This window comes from Pistacia vera, unplaced genomic scaffold, assembly GCF_008641045.1.
Source record: "Pistacia vera cultivar Batoury unplaced genomic scaffold, PisVer_v2 Contig524, whole genome shotgun sequence".
Lineage (NCBI taxonomy): Eukaryota > Viridiplantae > Streptophyta > Magnoliopsida > Sapindales > Anacardiaceae > Pistacia > Pistacia vera.
In genome coordinates, this window is record NW_022196362.1 from 1,018,943 (window position 1) to 1,038,854 (window position 19,912).

The following is a 19,912-nucleotide window of genomic DNA, read 5'->3' on the forward strand; positions in this document are numbered from 1 at the left end:
TTTTCTACAAGACATCGAGGATTGATTTACCACTCTAGGGGGAGAATCAAGACGAAGTGATTGATCATGAAGAACTACATGCGTTTTTTTCCAAAGATTTAGATGAAAGAAATCGGACGTCTGGAGATGTTACAAAAAATAATTCTTTGTCTTGGATCTTTCTCAGACAATCGGAAGAACTGAAGGAAGAAAACCGGGTGACTGAGGAATTTACGGATGAACAAACAACTTTAAACTCCGAAGATGATTCTTTCCACGATAGCACAATGTCTTCTACAATCCAACACAACCACTGGGTCAATCTTCTTCTAAGACTCATTCAAGGTACCCACTAATCATAATTCTACGTTTGTTGATGATGTTAATTTTGAATTTCAATCGTCTCAATATCGTCTTCTAGCTCGTTTTATACATGGTATACCACCCATTAAATATGAGTTTGATTCTAAATCCAAAGTTAGATATCCCATTAGTGATCACGTATCTTCGGAAAAATTGTCCAAGTCATATGCGTCTTATGTGCTACAGTTATCGTCTACCTCTATTTCTTGATAAAATGCAGGAAGCTTTAGCAGATGCTAGATGAACCCAAGCCATGGCTGAAGAAATGGCAGCACTTGAAAAGAATGCTACTTCAGAACTTGTGCCTTTACCGAAGGGAAGAAGACGGTGGGGTGTAGATGGGTATTTGAGGTCAAGTATAATGTAGATGGGACCGTTGAAAGATACAAAGCTTGGTTGGTTGAAAAAAGGTATACACAGTCTTATAGGATTGACTATCAAGACACTTTTGCACCAGTTGCCAAGCTTATTACAGTTAGAGTGTTCTTGTCATTTGCAGTTAATCGGGATTGGCTATTCCATGAATTTGATGAAAAAAATGCTTTCTTGCATGGAGATCTTACAGAAGAAGTGTATATGGATCTTTCTCCTGGTATAGAGAAGTACTCAAATATAACAAAGGTGTGCAAACTCAAGAAGGCATTGTATGGTTTAAAACAATCTCCAAGAGCTTGATTTGGCAGATTCACCAAGTCTATGAAGAACTTCGGCTATAAACCAAGCAATTCAGGTCATACTTTGTTTCTAAAGCACCGAAAGGGTAGAATGACTACTATTGATCTAAAAAATGTACTGTGATAGTTAAAAAATCGGTTTTTGATCTACAAGCACAATGCCTGATGTAAGTGCAATAGATAATTCCTAAAATTTTGAATTCGTTTTAAGTTTATTATTATTTTGTTATAAAGTTTTAGTATATCTCTTTCACTTGTACTTCTACTAACTGGGGTATAGCTAGACAAAATGTAGTTTTAATCATGTGAATAAAATAAGGATTTTCGATTAACGAATGAGAGAGTCCGTAGCACATGATCTTGCTATTCCTCTTGTGCAACATGTGCATGTATTGCCATGTTGAGAAAGCGAGGATTGTGATTAAAATAATGTGAGTTTGAATTTGCCTAATTGATCTGGTTAAGAGTATGTCCGGAGCAGCTGCATTATGGGGAGTTGCTTCTTCTCAAGTGTTGTCGCATTGTCGAAGTCCCCTTCTCAGCGCCAATAATGGTTCCATAGAAATTACATACCCACACAATTCTTCCTCCCTCTATTTGTCTTTGGCCGTTTATAGTTGGTGAAGTGTCGCCATACATCGGACATGACCCTGTTTGACGGTCGGGGGGTTGGGCTATGCATGTGCCGTTGACTCACGCTCGCATGTGTTTGCTACATCTTATCCCACCGAATGTGATTGTGAAATTGTAGTCTGCCTCTGGAGGAAAGGTGGAAATGGATTGAACCCTTCTTTCATCGGTGGATGGAACGTAAAACTCATTTAGGAATGATCTCGAATGCATCATTTCGAGAATCTATATGAATTTATGATAAAATAATAAATAATTAAATGAAAAAAATTAAATAATAATAGAATAAGAGGTGATATTGAAAATAGAAAAAATTGAATAATATAAATAAATAATATGAATAAATAATAAATATGAATATAAATTGATGAGAATTTGATTGGAGTAAAGAGTAGAAGAATGAGGAATTGAGTGTGTGGAAAAAATAAGAGATTGGGGTTATTAAACAAAAGTAAATTTTTTTTTTTTTTAAATTTTTTTGTAAATTTTATTTAACCCTATAATTTATGTTATTTCAAAATTTTAAGGGTTTTAGTAATTTTATAAGGAACTAAAAAGAAAATGATTAAAATTTTTGGGCCTAGGTGTGGCACGATCCAGGCCCAGCTTGGAGGAAGGCTAGTGGAGGGACTGGGCCCTCTCCCTTAGGCCTGGTCCAGTTTTGGGACCAGGCCTCCTAGGACGGGTTTTGGGCTAGGTTTTGGACCCAGTCCCAAATGCCTACTCTAGTTATACCTAGATTGCCGAAAAATTATTTATGTGATTTCCCTAGCCTTATAGGTTTAAGAAGTCTAAATGAGGAGAGGAATTGTAGGAGTTAGTTGGGTCAAACAAATCCATAAGGGCAACGCTTTAATATTGTGTTTTTGTTAGCAATTATTTTATGCTTTTAATTTCCTGCAATTAATTAGTTCCTTAGTTTTTATCAATCAATTTGCCAATTTCATTTCCGATAACTTGAATAAACATTAGGTTGTTAGTTTTTGTCCCTTTGAATTCGACCCTGCTTACTGCTAACTACGGTACTTAGGTTAATTTTATTGCTGTGATGACCAGTTCGACACTGCATTTTAATAATAACAAAAGTGTATCTAGGGAAGATGACTATTTGCATTAGGTGGAAAATGATTGTCAAAGAGGGCTATTTATTAGTGTTGTAGTTTAAAAAGGAAATGTCAAAGGCATGCTTGGTTAGCCTTAAACGCAATTGTTTGTTCCACATCATAAAGTGATTACTTTCAATCTTAAAATTCTATTGAAAAGCAGAAAGGAGATTAATTTCGAGAGAGGAGCATCGTTTTTGATGTGTCTAAAGAGTTAAAAATTACAGTGTTGACAATTTATGTAATTTACCAACATCTGCTAAGAAACATGTAAACTTCAATCAACTTGTACATAAAAAATTATAAATACTAGAACAAAGCACAAGTTCATTCTACTGCCGAGCTTGATGTTGTTCCTTAGAGCAAAAGCAAACGAAAAATCAGTTGCCGCTTGCCCTGAATATGGTTATAACCCAGTGTTAAAGCTAATTTCGAGCTGTGCATCAATGGCTGTCATGAAGTGTTTGTGGTGAGCCCATTAATAGCATAACAATTTTCAATCCATTGTTGCCATTGCAACACCATATGAAGTCACCTATGAAATAGCAATAACGATAACCTAACTATAGTACATGGCTCTAGATGATTATAAAAAGAGGACCATCGACTATGCAGCAGGCTGAATTGAGTCAACAGTACCAGCAAAAATTATTTCAGTTACCATGAACATTGAAACTTCTGTGCTCATGATCATGGTGGTCCACAATATCCCCAGGTTATAGTTTTTTGTAAGCTTCCTGCCTTTCATATAAATTAGTCTAACAAAATCCAAAACTGAACAACATATTGAGTGAATACTTTGTTAGAATACCTATAATTAAGAGATTGATATGGTCATTAGATATCCTATATTAAGAGATTCTATGGCCAATATTCTTAATTATAGGATATTATTCTTCATAATTATAGGATATTTCTGTAATATTCTGTAATTAATTTTTTTATTCTTTTCCTTGCAAATGTTCTGTATCTAGCCATATATGGTAGAATTACAATGAGTGAAATCATCAAAATATTCCATAATTATGTTTTTGACATGGTATCAGATCCTCTTTCAATCTCCTTTCTTTACCCTAAGAATTGAAATTTGGTCTATGTTCACATTGTTGTTTCTATTCATATCATTCCGCTGCACAGTTTTTTGTTTCTTTACTACTAGGGTGATTTAGAAGAAAGTAGTAATGATTTCTAAAGAAGAATGAATCTACTACTATATCGGTTGGCTTCCATATGCAAGAAACTTTTCTTAATCACTCCGACTGACTTTATGGTACCAATTATGTTATGTGTCTTTGAATGCTCAAAATAAGATCGATGGAGGAAACGTTGAGGTTTTATTTCGAGTACTAAGACTACATCAAAAGATGTTTATTCGGAAGGAATATGAGCATGGGGAATATGAAAACTGCTTAGTCAATCTTGACTCCTTGATGCAATGACAAAGGACATTAGATTTCTCTTCCTTCGATTGGCTACGACAAAGAAAATATGGGAGAATACCAACAGACATATTTGGTCAACCAGGATGCATGAAAAGTCTATCAACTGCATTGCAAGGTAATTCGTTTGCACAATGTAGGTTCTATTTTTTCTTTTTTGACAAACTACAGAAAATATGGCAAGAACTTGATGGTATTGATGATGTACTATGGAGTGTGACAATGGTTGTGAATAAATACCATTAAGGTTAATTCCCAACATGTGTATATGTTTTTAGCTGGTCTTGACTCTCAATTAGATGGGGTTCGAGGTCATGTACTTGCTACTGAACCTCTTCTAGGTTTACAAGTTGTTATGCTATGGTTTGTGCGGAAACTAATTGCCAAGATGCTATGTTGGAGGAAAAATTGGAGAACGGCTGTAATGGCCTCTTCAGAAAATGCTACTCAAAGAGGATCGAAATGACCTCATTGTAATAGTATGGTCATATGTGGATACATACTTTCGAATCCATGGTTATCTGGATTGGCACCAAAGGGTAAGAAAAGTCTCAGATGTCTTATAGTGTTAAGGAGGAAGACATTAATTTGAAAGGGGATCTAGCACAACTCTTGGATTAAATGCTAAGTCAGGTAGTCTTTTACAGGAAATAGTGATTGGATAATTGACTCTGGTGCAACTACCATATGACTTGTGATGTTATAGGCTTATTATTATCCCCTAAAGTTCAAAATACTATTACCAATGCAATGGCATATCATCTTCAATTATTGGAGTTGGTACAATCCGTTATTGCACTTAGCAATCAAAGATTTCTTATTTGTGCATCATTAAAATGTAATACTCTTGTTAATCATTAACAAATCTCATAATTGTAGTGCTTTATTTTTTCCTACTCATTGTGTTTTTTAGACACCATACCAAGGAGATGATTGGTAGTGGTAGACAAAATGGAGATTGCACTATCTAGAGGATGGGTTCTAACAATATTCCAATAGAGAAGGCAAGCTCACTTGCTGAAAGAAGATTTGATGAATAAAAAAAAGGAATCTGGTTGCAGCATAAAAGACTAGGACATCCCTCTTTTGCTATCTTAGGAGATTATTTCCCTCTTTGTTTAGTGGATGTACTTTTCAGATCTTAGTTGTGAAACTTGTGTAATGGCAAAAGTCATCGTACTATTTCCATTTAAAATAATGAAGCAAATTTACAATGTTTGTTGATATACAACTTTTTGCACAGTTGAATGCCGGTTTGGGATTATTGGATGTCGATTATGACTTTGAATTGCTTCAATGTTGATTGCAATCAAGTTGCATTAGCGTTTAATATCATTTCTACTAGGAATGCATTCATTGTGTAATTGGTTGATTGAATGATGCGAAGTTGATAGGTTGTACTTGTTGGCTTTGTACCAACTAGTGGTATTTCATTGTTAGAGTTTTTGGTTAATTGATGATAGTCTTTAACTAATCGATCTGTGACTAAGATGACAAGGAGACAGTATAGATTATACTAGAGGTGGTTAAAGACCAGTCCCAAGCAGGCCCAGGCCTAGGCCCTCTTAGGACTAGTCCCATTTGAGACCTGTCGCTCGTCCCAGGCCCATGAGCAATTTTAGGACCCGAACCGGTCCTTAAGACCGGTAGTATAGGCCTTGAAAATTTATTTTTCCTCCCTGATCTTTTTTTATATTTTAGGGGTGAAATGAAATTTTGTAGAGGGTTTTTAGTATTTTTCAATGGTAGATTAATAAGTTTCTAAAAGTTTAATTAATTTTAAAAAATAATAAATTAATAGTTAATTTTAACATAAATGTAATATTCACATTTCACACATTCACACTTCACAAATAAACAATTAAATAATTTTTTTTTATTAAATTATTCATCTTCATTGTCAACAATATTTACATCATTCAAATCTGTATTCCTAAAGAGTTCGAGTAGTTTCGGATCTTCAGGGTGCTGTTGTAGTCTTCGTTCTGCATGAGTCCAATCCCGTAAACACGTTATCACTTCAATCATCTCATCGGTTAAAGAACATCTTTTGTCTTCAACAATCCGGCCACTCATTGACTCGGATGCAATTGTAGAAACTGACACAAATAAAATGTCACGTGTCATTTGGGCTACAATGGGGAATCGACTTTCATGTCGGTTCCACCATTGAAGAATATCCAAGTCACGTTTCTCCTTCATCGTCATGAAGGACAGGTCAACTTGTAGGTAGCGATTCAGCTCATTTGGTCCATCTATGTACGAGTTGGAGCTGTTAGTTCCACCAAGTTTCATATATGTCCACTTGCTTGATCCTTGACGAAGGTCTGCATCAATGTCTTGATCGTCTCTCCTGAACATTCCATTTTCATTTCCATTGTACCTGTTCTCATATAAAGAAAAAAGACTATCCAATTTTTGATTAAAATCAGTCAAATAAGACGTATAATCATGTCCTAAATGCTAGCCTAACTCAGTAATTATATAGTTAACTACGTGTAATTTAAACCTAGGATCTACAATAAGACCTAATCCATATAAGAATGGAATATCTAACCAATATTTATCATATTTTTCTTCCATCTTTGAAACAATTTCCCTTAAAACGTTATTATATCTATATTTAGCAAAAGTTTTTGCAATTTGAAGTAAAATATTTAACACTAAATTGGTAGTCGGATAATAAATATCAATTAATGTATTAGTAGAATCATAATTTTTTTTTTAAGAAATTAATAAAAAAAGTTCACAAACCGCCTAATCATCATAGCTGACAACTTCCTCTGGATAGTGCTTCTGGTTGACGAAATCTGTAATTTGTTTTGCGGTTGGCAAAACTTTTTCCAACATCAAGTAGGTGGAGTTCCAATCGATAGACATGTCTATACATAACTTCAAAGGTCGAACCGATGGGTCCTCTTTCTTGCAATATTTGACGTACTCTTGCCATCTTTTATTGCTACTGCCGACGATAAATCCGATAGCCGTGCGCACCCTCTCCATCTTCGAATGTATAACATCTAAACCTGGTTTAACTATCAAATTGATGATGTGGCAAACACATCTCTGGTGAAAAAAATTGCCTTCACCACGCGGATCCAATCTCTTTTCAAATAAAAAGATTGTCGTGGTGTTAGCAGCTGCATTATCAAGCGTTAGCACTACAACTCTATCAGTTAATAGATATTCTTGCAAAACTTCAAGAATTGTAAAATAAATAGTTTCAGCACTATGTTTTTCATATAATGGTTTAAAACCCATCAATGTTTTTTGTAAACCCCAATTATGTTCTAAAAATATACTGTGACGTTAAAAAATCGGTTTTTGATCTACAAGCACATATGCCTAATAGTGCAATAGATATATTCCTTAAATTTTGAAATTGTTTTAAGTTTATTATTTATTTTGTATAAAGTTTTGTATATCTCTTCTACTTGTACTTCTACTAACGGGGTATATGCTAGACAAAATGTAGTTTTAATCATGTGAATAAATAAGGATTTCAGATTAACAAATGCGAGAGTCCGTACAACTATGAATCTTGTTATTTCCTGTGTCATGTTGAGAAAGTTGAGGATTGGATTAAATTAAGTTGAGTTTGAATTTGCCTACTGATCTGGTTAAGATGTACCGGTAATTGCATTATTTGGGGTGCTTCTTCTCAGTGTCATCGCATCGTCGAAGTCCCATTCTCAGCGCATAATGGTTCCAAGAAATTACATACCCACACTTCTTCCCCCTCTTTTTGTCTTTGGCCGTTTTAATTGGTGAAGGTGTCGCCATACATCGGATATGACCCTCTTTGACGATCGGCGGGGGGGGGGGGTTGTGTGGGCTATGCATGTGCCCGTTGACTCGCAACTCGATGTGTTTCTATACCTCATCCGGCCGAATGTAATTGTAGAATTGCAGTTGCTACCTCTGGAGGAATGGTGAAAATGGATTGAACCCTTCTATTCATTGTGGATGGAACGTAAAACTCATTTAGGATGATCCTTCGAATGCATCATTTCGAGAATCCATATGAATTTATATAAATAATAAATAATTAAAATAAAAAAATTAATAATAATATGAATAAGATGATATTGAAAAATAGAAAATTTGAATAAATAATAAATAAATATAAATTGAATGAGATTTGATTGGAGATTTTGGAGTAAGAGTAAGAGATGAGAGATTGAGTGGTGTGGAAAAATAAGAGATTTGGGGTTATTAACAAAAGTAAATTTTTTTTGTAAAATTTCTTTAACCCCTAAATTTAGGTTTATTTATTTTATAAGAGGTTTATGTAATTTTATAAGGATTAAAATAAATGTAAAAGGTTTGGGCCTAGGCCTGGGACCGGCCTAAGCTCGAGCCTTGGAGGAGGGACTACCTCCTCCTTAGGCCTGGTCCAGTTTTGGGACCAGGCCTCCTAGGACCGAGTTTTTTAGACCCAGTCCCAAATGCCACCTCTAGATTATACCTAGATTGCCGAAAATCATTTTGTGTTTTAAGGTTTAGGAAGTCTAACAATAAGTGAGGAATTGTAGGAGTTAGTTCTTGGGTCGAACCAAATCCATAAGGGCAACGCCTTTAATATTGTGTTTTAGTTGCAATTTATTTTATGCTTTTAATTTCCTGTATTAATTAGTTTCCTTAGTTTTAATCAATCAATTTGCCAATTTCATTTCCGATAACTTGAATACATTAGGTTATCAGTTTTTGCTCCCTTTGGATTCGACCTCTTACTGCTAACTACGGTACTTAGGTTATTTTGTTGCCGTGATGACCGGTTCGACACTACATTTTAATAATAACAAAATGTGATCTAGGGAAGATGACTATTTGCATATAGGTGGAAAATGATTGTCAAAGAGGGCTATTTATTAGTGTTGCAGTTTAAAAAGGAAATGTCAAAGGCAATGCTTGGTTGCCTTAACGCAATGTTTGTTCTCACATCATAAAGTGATTACTTTCATCTTAAAATTCTCTACTAAAAAGCAGAAAGGAGATTATTTTGGAGGAGTATCATTTTTGAGTGTGTCTAAAGAGTTAAAATTACAGGGTTGACAATTTAGTAATTTACAACATCTGCTAAGAAACAATGTAAACTCCAATCAACTTGTACATAAAAAAATTATAGAATACTAGAACAAAGCGCAAGTTCATTCTACTGTCGAGCTTTGATTGTTCCTTAGAGCAAAAGCAAACGAAAATCAGCTTGCCCATGAATATGGTTATTTAACCCAGTGTTAAAGCTAACCTTCGAGTTATGCATCAATGGTTGTCATGAAGTGTCGTGGTGAGCCCATTATAGCATAACAGTTTTCAGTCCATTCACTTCAAGAAAAACTACATTCTGCAACCAATTTTTTAGCAACTAACTAGAACTAGTTACAGAGGCTATATTTACCAACTAAATTGCGATTGTCAGGCAAAGAGGATTAAATTTCGGGGTCCACACGTTCCAACTTTTGGTGTCTAAAGTTAATGTTCTACTACTATTTTGTTAGTCGTAGAACATGTTGTTTTAGTGACTAATAAATTAGTTGCAATTTTTAGCGGCCGATTTTTCCCTCCATAATTTGACAATTTGCATTAAAATATTATATTTGCGTCTACATTATTGGTTATGAAAAACAATTTTTGCAACTATCCCTTAGTAGCTAAATTAGTTGCAAATATTAGGAATTTATTAGTAATTATTATGATTAGTTACAGAAAAATGAAATTACCATAATATCCCATATTTGGACAATAATTACAAGGGTCTTAAGGTATTTTTAGCTACCGATGTTTTGTTCAATTACAATAGTTGCAAAAAATTATATACAACACTAAATCGGTTTAGTTGCCAATTTTAGTTGAAAAATTCATGTTCCCCCCAATTAGCGTGTTCCCGCCAGACTTCAATTATAAGCAACTATGACTAATGCTTTCCTGACTAAATATTTAGTTACAAATTGATTTGTTTGCAAAATATAATTATTTTAAAATTAAAAACTAATTAAAAGCCTTACTTTTTAAGTTTATTACAAAACCCTAACCTTTATAAACAAGCCTTTCCCCAAATTCCCAATCTTTCTCCACGCAATCCCATATTTCCCCATTCCATCTCTTCTCCACGCAAATCCCTAGCTATTTCCCCAAATTCCCAATCTCTTCTCCACGCAAATCCCTAGCTATTTCCCCAAATTCCCAATCTCCTAACCTCACCTAGCTCTTGTCTTCTCCACACAAATCCCCCACCAACTAGCATTCGAAATAACAAGAATAGCGAACTGGAGCGAGCCTAATATGTAAAAAAGCAAATTGTAACCAAATCGATCATCAGAGAGAGATAGCGAACAGGCGCTCTGCGTCTATAACAGATCCTACAGTTTCAGCTTCGATACCAGTGGCTACTTAAACTAAAGCTCTTGTTGAAGGGAAGGGTTCCAGACTAGCCTTAGAACCAACCTCAGACCATTCTCAAGAACCTAGAAGTGACAAGAAGAGAAAGCTCTCTCTATGAGCTAGACAATGAGTCAACATTCGTCCACTATTTAGGTAAATTTCCCCAAATTCCCAATCTCTTCTCCAGGCAAATCCCTATCTATTTCCCCAAATTTCCCAAACGATGTGCGTTGATTTCAAATACTTGATTTTTGTTTGATAACTTGTGAATTGGTTTATCTGGGTAATTTTTGAAAGTGTGTTTTGTTTTTGCATTATTTTTCCATCACCTTCTTGTATTGTAATGTTTCATTTGACTAAAGTCGGTTTACTCTTCTCTTTTACTGTGGCTTTTCCTCTTTCTTGTTTGGGTTGACTATCTCCTTTATGAACTATTTAATGTAGAAACCAACCAAACCAGGAATCGAAGTGGTTTTCTAGTTATCAAGAAAATCGATTCGGTTTTGGTCCATAGAAATAGAGAAAACTGAATTTTCGATTTTATTAAAAAAAATTAAAAAATAAACATTTTTTCGTTAAATAAAAAAACAATTTAAATTAAAGATTATAATTGAAGTTAAAGAAAATCAAACTTCAAACCCGGTTTAAAAAAAAGAAAAGAAATAATAAATAAAACAATTTTTCCCCCTCAAAATTTTCACCAAGGCAAATTCTCCCACCCATTTTTCATTAAATCAAAGCTAAGGTTATAAACTATTAGAATAACCCATTTCTTCTACCGAAAATTCCGGCACCCAAAAACTCATTCTTCCGCCCAAAAACGAGAAACATTTCCCCCTCTTTCGCCCAAAATCTCTCTTTGTCGCCCTTCCACTGAATTGCAGAGGTTTCTCGTTGCAACAATCACTTCTTCCCAAATCTTTTCAATCAATCTTCTAATTGCTCTTTTCTTCTCAATCTTCTTCTCGTTGGGATTTGTCTAATTGGTCTGTCCTTCTCAATCTTCTTCTCTTGCGATTAGGGCAAAAGGTTAATGGATTAATCAATATGGGCTGTTGAAGAGAAGAAAGGGTTTGTGAAGGGAGAGTTAGGGCATTTCGGTCATTGTGAAGCTGATCTGTGTGGGAACAATGAATCTTCAGATTGTTGGGAACTATTGATAAAGAATGTGGTGAAGATGAGTAATGAAGGTGGCCATTACTGTTTGAAAAAGAGTGATGTATTTGCTGTGATGTTTGTGCCAGGTTATTTTTTTCCACTTTTTAATTTTATTTATTATAATGCTTTCATTGTTGTTATAAAGAACAAGCTTTGTGTGTGGTAATTTTTAATTTTTTTTAAGTTCTTAGTTTTTAGCGTTGCTAGTTGCCATTAAAATGAGTTTGATGTGCCTTTCGTTGCAGCTTTGGATGATTTTTTGGATTCAAGTTTTGGGTGATTATTGTTCTTTAAAAAAGATAAATAAATAAAAACCCTTTCGTTTTTATTACTATTTTTAGGTGTTAGGCAAGCGGAAATGACGGCAGTAACAATAAGCTTCAACTCTATTCTTACTGGAGGAGTTCAAGTTCTTGTCGTGTTTTTTTAATCAATTTATTGTCTTTCTACTCTTCAATTGAAAAATATTTGAAATTTGGTTCTGGGTATTTGAGTATTTGATTGCAGGGTTAGATTACGAATATAAAGCTATGAACTTGGTGAAGGAAGGCAAAACAGTCCTGGTGAGTTTTTGAGGATAATTACAATACCAGATGGCGAAAATGGACGCGGGTTTGACTTTGATTTGTTTGATAATTGATTTTTTTTTTTTTTTTTTTTTTTTTTTTTTTTTTTTTTTTTTGTAGAGTTTGGAAACTCAATCCTCTTGTATGTGCCGTTTTGGTAGATGGAGATGTTTGTTCTTCTGATTCTTGCTATTTTACTGGTCAGTTATTTGATACTCTTTAATTTTATATATCTTGGTGTCTCTTTTGTTGAATATGGAGGGATTTTTAGTATAAATTGGCCTTGCTTGTAGTATCTGGCAAAGAAGTATCCTCAGCATCCATTGTTGCCTTCTGATCTTAAGACAAAAGCTATCAATTTCAGGTTAATTTCTATTTCATTTCCCTTTATTTATTCTTATTATGTTTTCAATGACATATTTCTATAATTCAGTAACCATTGTAAAGAAACTGGTTTTTTGTTAATCAAGAATCCTGCTTCTGCTTTTAGAATTTGTCTTTCATGATTTTTAGATTTGCAGTAGACTGTTCAATTTCATTTTTTGTCACTTAGACGTTGTTCCGTGATTTGGGTGGGCTGGGTATAGTTTTGTATGTAATTTGATTTGTCCTGTGATTATTTCATAGCAATTTGATTATCATGAAGCCAGTGATTATTTGTTTTCCACTTTTTAATTTTATTATTTATATGCTTCATTGTTGTTTATAAAGAATAAGCTTTGTGGGTGTGGTAATTTTTAATTTTTTTTAAGTTCTTAGTTTTTAGCGTTGCTATTGCCATTAAATGAGTTTGATGTGCCTTTCGTTGCAGCTTTGGATGATTTTTGGATTCAAGTTTTGGGTGATTATTGTTCTTTAAAAAGATAAATAAATAAAAACCCTTTCGTTTTTATTACTATTTTTTGTGTTAGGCAAGCTGAAATGACGGCAGTAACAATAAGCTTCAACTCTATTCTTACTGGAGGAGTTCAAGTTCTTGTCGTGTTTTTTTAATCAATTTATTGTCTTTCTACTCTTCAATTGAAAAATATTGAAATTTGACTGTATGGTGAACCTTTCTAGATAGATTAATCAAAATTGCAATCTTGCTTTTCTCTGTTTTTGTTTTAGTGGACGTCTGTCATCTGTTCCCTGTTTCTTTTTCATTGGGAAGCCTGAGCATTGTCTGTATACTGGAAACGGGATGAATGCTGTTATAAACTTTCCATTTTTTTTTTTCTTATTCCTTCTGCTTCTCTGACACACACGCTGGTGTGCTCCCAAGTCTAGTACTGTTTGCAGACCTATGTACACATGATATTGAACCAAAATGGTTAGCGTGGACTTTTTCTCAATATTGCAGTCCTGTGCTTATTGAGAGTAGTTATGCTCACTTGGTGACAAATGAAATTCATTGATAACATTTGGTTTTTCCATGAAGTTTCAACTTTAATGGATTGATTGCTTCATATTAAGATGATAATGTCCGCAAATGTGTCATTGCACTTGCATGTATATTTTCATTAATGATAAAATATTCATCTACTTGCCTTTCTTCTTTCCTTGGCTGTCCCCTGGCCTCACCGCCAGTATGGTTATCTCTACCCTTAAATTACGTATGATCTTGTTAATGAAGGGAAGTAATGTAGATTGCTAAGAACTTTGGTTTGCACTAATATTGCAGGAAATCATAAGATAGAGATGAACACCGGATGATAGCCAATGTATTGTCAATGATGAGTGAAGGTCGTCTTAAGGTACCAGAGCATTTGGAGCTGGATTTCTGAAAAAGGTTTGTCTGATATCCTTTGTAATAGCTATTTTGTTGCAAGGATTTCTGATAAAAGGTAATTCTGTTGATATTACTGTTTGGTGATTTGTACATCATGGTAGCATATATCTTCGTTATAGGTGCTCATTGCTTGCTATGTTCTAGTAAATTATATCCTCATGAATAATATTCACACTACGGTATATGGACAAACATATTGGCTTTTACAGATAGCAGTGATAAATTAAAATGTTGTTATTTTGGATATCTTTTAAAAGTGTTGTTAGAGGAATGCTGTATATAGCATTGGAAATGATTCAAGTTGCAGGTCACCTTTATCGTGCATAAAAATATCATTTCTGTTGTATGCTGTGTCATGTGAGCCAACCGAATATCTCTTTTACATTATTTTAATGTTTCAATATATGTGTCCTTGCTCTAACAACCACAGAATATCATCACTGATTTTGCTAATGCTTCCCTCATTTATGCATTCTTTCTTACAAAACCACACTTGAGCATTACACTATGTTTCATTTTTTCAATTGATGAAGTTCCCAGTGTATTGTTTTATCCAATGGTGTGTTTTAAAACTTGCTCAATGATATCATGGCATCTTGGTGCAGCCCAAGTTGAACGATTCATTATTGGAAATGTTTCGAAATGAGTATATTGGAACTGCTCCATACATATCCTACACGCCTTCTCTTCATCACCATAGACTCTTGCCCAAGAGATTAATTTTTGATCCTCTCATCCGATGGCTTTATCAGTATCTGACCAATCAGGAAGTGGTTCAAATGTTAGAGTTTCATGGAGAATTTCCAGATGGTGATCCTGCACAGCACCTAATAGAGGAGCGCTCTTCCATGCAACTGACAAGCTGGTAAAATGTTTTTTCTTTTCTGCTTATTTCTTTAAATGCTAATAATCATCCAGTTGTACAAAATGTGGAAAAGTAATTATGAGGTTTAACCTCTGAAACTAAGGGTGTTTCTTCCACAGTAAATAGTATCAAAGCTTTTTCCATGTCAATATTAAGCCATTTGTCAACTATTTCTCAATGTAAACGTTCTGACATAATTTTTAGTCGTTTTCTTCTGCATTACAACAGGTAATTTTAGTTATCTTCTTAATATTATTAACGTGATTGGTTTCGAGTAATTTATTCATGGTTATCTGACTTATTGATTATGCATTGACTTATTAATTATAATGTATGTGTAATTATTTAGTTTCTTGCTTGACTTATTGATTATGCATTTAATTGATGGTAGGAAAAAATGATAAGAGCTGCAAGATGAAACACCAACAGGGGAAAGTGAAAAAACAGAAGCAAAAATATGTGAGAAAGTTCTGGGTAAAGCTTCCGGATTTAATCAAAATTTTGAATTTTCACACACTAAGCATCATGATACTGCAGCAGAAGCAGAGTTAAAGTTGCATAGTACAACAAGAAGAAAATAAGATTAAACAGTTGGAGGAGCAACTCGTCTTAGTTGATCAACAAAAACATAAAATAAAAAGCCTTGAACAACAACAATTTGTCCTGTTGGAGATGATGCAGCAGCTAACTATAGCCCTTGAACTACAACAATCTAATAAAGCTCCAACTCGACAGCCATCGTCATCTCCAACTGCTAAAGACTCGTCCTTATCAACTACAACTATTTCAAAAACCTCAACTGGTGACACTTGAGATGCTCTAGATATTGATGGTTAGTTTTTTGTTGTATAGGCAATATATATTTTGACATGGGGGTAGGATCATCTTTTTAGGATTGTTTGCATATATATGTTAGATAGTGTACATGGGATGGGCATTTTTTTGTTAGTTATGCACAGATAGATAGCTAGTGATGAAAATGTGGGTGCATACCTTTGTTTTGGTTATGCACACCTAATAGTGCATTTTGAATTTTTATTGCTCTTAAGTGATAAAAATTCATGTATGGACTATATATATGAAAATATGATATTTGATGTTAGTGTTCAGATTTTTATATTGTGATGGATTATTTTGTTGATGTTGAATGTATAAACTAGGTTAATACAAAATGCTTTTGCCACTAATTATTTTCTAAAAAAAAAAACATATTTTGCAATTAATTTTTTAATTGCAAACAGTAATTTTTCATAATTGAATTTCACATTCAGCGTCTAAAATTATAAGAATTAACCACCAAATTTTGGTCATTAAAAGATACATTCGTTCAGTAATAAAANTGTTTATAGGTTTAGGAAGTCTAACAATAAGTAGAGGAATTGTAGGAGTTAGTCTTGGGTCGAACCAAATCCATAAGGGCAACGCCTTTAATATTGTGTTTTAGTTAGCAATTTATTTTATGCTTTTAATTTCCTGTAATTAATTAGTTTCCTTAGTTTTAATCAATCAATTTGCCAATTTCATTTCCGATAACTTGAATACACATTAGGTTATCAGTTTTTGCTCCCTTTGGATTCGACCTTGCTTACTGCTAACTACGGTACTTAGGTTAATTTTGTTGCCGTGATGACCGGTTCGACACTACATTTTAATAATAACAAAATGTGATCTAGGGAAGATGACTATTTGCATATAGGTGGAAAATGATTGTCAAAGAGGGCTATTTATTAGTGTTGCAGTTTAAAAAGGAAATGTCAAAGGCAATGCTTGGTTTGCCTTAAACGCAATTGTTTGTTCTCACATCATAAAGTGATTACTTTCAATCTTAAAATTCTCTACTAAAAAGCAGAAAGGAGATTAATTTTGGAGGGAGTATCAATTTTTGAGTGTGTCTAAAGAGTTAAAAATTACAGTGTTTGACAATTTATGTAATTTAGCAACATCTGCTAAGAAACAATGTAAACTCTCAATCAACTTGTACATAAAAAAAATTATAGAATACTAGAACAAAGCGCAAGTTCATTCTACTGTCGAGCTTTGATGTTGTTCCTTAGAGCAAAAGCAAACGAAAAATCAGCTTGCCCATGAATATGGTTATTTAACCCAGTGTTAAAGCTAACCTTCGAGTTATGCATCAATGGTTGTCATGAAGTGTCGTGGTGAGCCCATTAATAGCATAACAGTTTTCAGTCCATTCACTTCAAGAAAAACTACATTCTGCAACCAATTTTTTAGCAACTAACTAGAACTAGTTACAGAAGGCTATATTTACCAACTAAATTGCGATTGGTCAGGCAAAGAGGATTAAAATTTCGGGGTCCACACGTTCCAACTTTTGGTGTCTAAAGTTAATGTTCTACTACTATTTTGTTAGTCGTAGAACATGTTGTTTTAGTGACTAATAAATTTAGTTGCAATTTTTAGCGGCCGATTTTTCCCTCCATAATTTGACAATTTGCATTTAAAATATTATATTTTGCGTCTACATTATTGGTTATGAAAAACAATTTTTTGCAACTATCCCTTAGTAGCTAAATTAGTTGCAAATAATTAGGAATTTATTAGTAATTATTATGATTAGTTACAGAAAAATGAAATTACCATAATATCCCATATTTGGACAATAATTACAAGGGTCTTAAGGTATTTTTAGCTACCGATGTTTGTGTTCATATTAACAATAGTTGCAAAAAATTATATACAACAACTAAATTCGGTTTAGTTGCCAATTTTAGTTGAAAAATTCATGTTCCCCCCAAATTAGCGTGTTCCCGCCAGACTTCAATTATAAGCAACTATGACTAATGCTTTCCTGACTAAATATTTAGTTACAAATTGATTTGTTTGCAAAATATAATTATATTTAAAAATTAAAAAACTAATTAAAAGCCTTACTTTTTAAAGTTATTTACAAAAAACCCTAACCTTTATAAAGCAAGCCTTTCCCCAAATTCCCAATCTCTTCTCCCCGCAATCCCTAGCTATTTCCCCAAATTCCCAATCTCTTTCCACGCAAATCCCTAGCTTTTCCCCAAATTCCCAATCTCCTAACCTCACCTAGCTCTTGTCTTCTCACACACAATCCCCCACCAACTAGCATTCGAAATAACAAGAATAGCGAACTGGAGCGAGCCTATATAATGTAAAAAAGCAAATTGTAACCAACATCGTCATCGAGAAGAGAGTAGCGAACAAGCAAGCTCCTGCGTCTATAACAGATCCTACAGTTTCAGCTTCGATACCAGTGGCTACTTAAACTAAGCTCTTGTTGAAGGGAAGGGTTCCAGACTAGCCTTAGAACCAACCTCAGACCATTCTCAAGAACCTAGAAGTGACAAGAAGAGAAAGCTCTCTCTATGAGCTAGAAAATGAGTCAACATTCGTCCAACTATTTAGGTAAATTTCCCCAAATTCCCAATCTCTTCTCCAGCAAATCCCTATCTATTTCCCCCAATTTCCCAAACGATGTGCGTTGATTTCAAATACTTGATTTTTGTTGATAACTTGTGAAATGGTTTATCTCGGATAATTTTTTTGAAAGTGTGTTTTTGTTTTGCATTATTTTTCCATCACCTTCTTGTTACTGTAATGTTTCATTGATACTAAAGTCGGTTACTCTTCTTTTTTACTGTGGTTTTTCTCTTTTTTGTTTGGGTTGACTTATCTCCTTTATGAACTTATTAATGTAGAAACCAAACCAAACCAGAATCGAAGTGGTTTTCAGTTATCAAGAAAATCGATTCGGTTTTGGTCCATAGAAATAGAGGAAAACTGAATTTTCGATTTTTATAAAAAAAATTAAAAAATAAACATTTTTTCGTTAAAATAAAAAAACAATTTAAATAAAAAGATTATAAATTGAAGTTAAGAAAATCAAAACTCAAACCCGGTTTAAAAAAAGGAAAAGAATATAAATAAAACAATTTTTCCCACCTCAAAATTTTCACCAAGGCAAATTCTCCCACATTTTCATTTAATCAAAGCTAAGGTTATAAACTATTAGAATAACCCATTTCTTCTACGAAAATTCCGGCACCCAAAAACTCATTCTTCCGCCCAAAAACGAGAAACATTTCCCCCTCTTTCGCCCAAAATCTCTCTTTGTCGCCCTTCCACTGAATTGCAGAGGTTTCTCGTTGCAACAATCATTCTTCCCAAATCTTTTCAATCAATCTTTAATTGCTCTTTTCTTCTCAATCTTCTTCTCGTTGGGATTTGTCTAATTGGTCTGTCCTTCTCAATCTTCTTCTCTTTGCGATTAGGGCAAAAGGTTGAATGGATTAATCAATATGGGCTGTTGAAGAGAAGAAGGGTTTGTGAAGGAGAGTTAGGGCATTTCGGTCATTGTGAAGCTGATCTGTGTGGGAACAATGAATCTTCAGATTGTGTGGAAACTATTGATAAAGAATGTGGTGGAAGATGAGTAATGAAGGTGGCCATTACTGTTTGAAAAAGAGTGATGATATTTGCTGTGATGTTTGTGGCCAGGTATTTGTTTTCCACTTTTTAAATTTATTTATTTATAATGCTTTCATTGTTGTTATAAAGACAAGCTTTGGGGGTGTGTAATTTTTAATTTTTTTTAAGTTCTTAGTTTTTAGCGTTGCTAGTTGCCATTAAAATGAGTTTGATGTGCCTTTCGTTGCAGCTTTGGATGATTTTTTGGATTCAAGTTTTGGGTGATTATTGTTCTTTAAAAAGATAAATAAAATAAAACCCTTCGTTTTTATTACTATTTTTAGGTGTTAGGCAAGCGGAAATGACGGCAGTAACAATAAGCTTCAACTCTATTCTTACTGGAGGAGTTCAAGTTCTGTCGTGTTTTTAATCAATTTATGCTTTCTACTCTTCAATTGAAAAATATTTGAAATTTGGTTCTGGGTATTTGAGTATTTGATTGCAGGGTTAGATTAGAATATAAAGCTATGAACTTGGTGAAGGAAGAGCAAAACAGTCTGGTGTGTTGGTTTTGAGGATAATTAC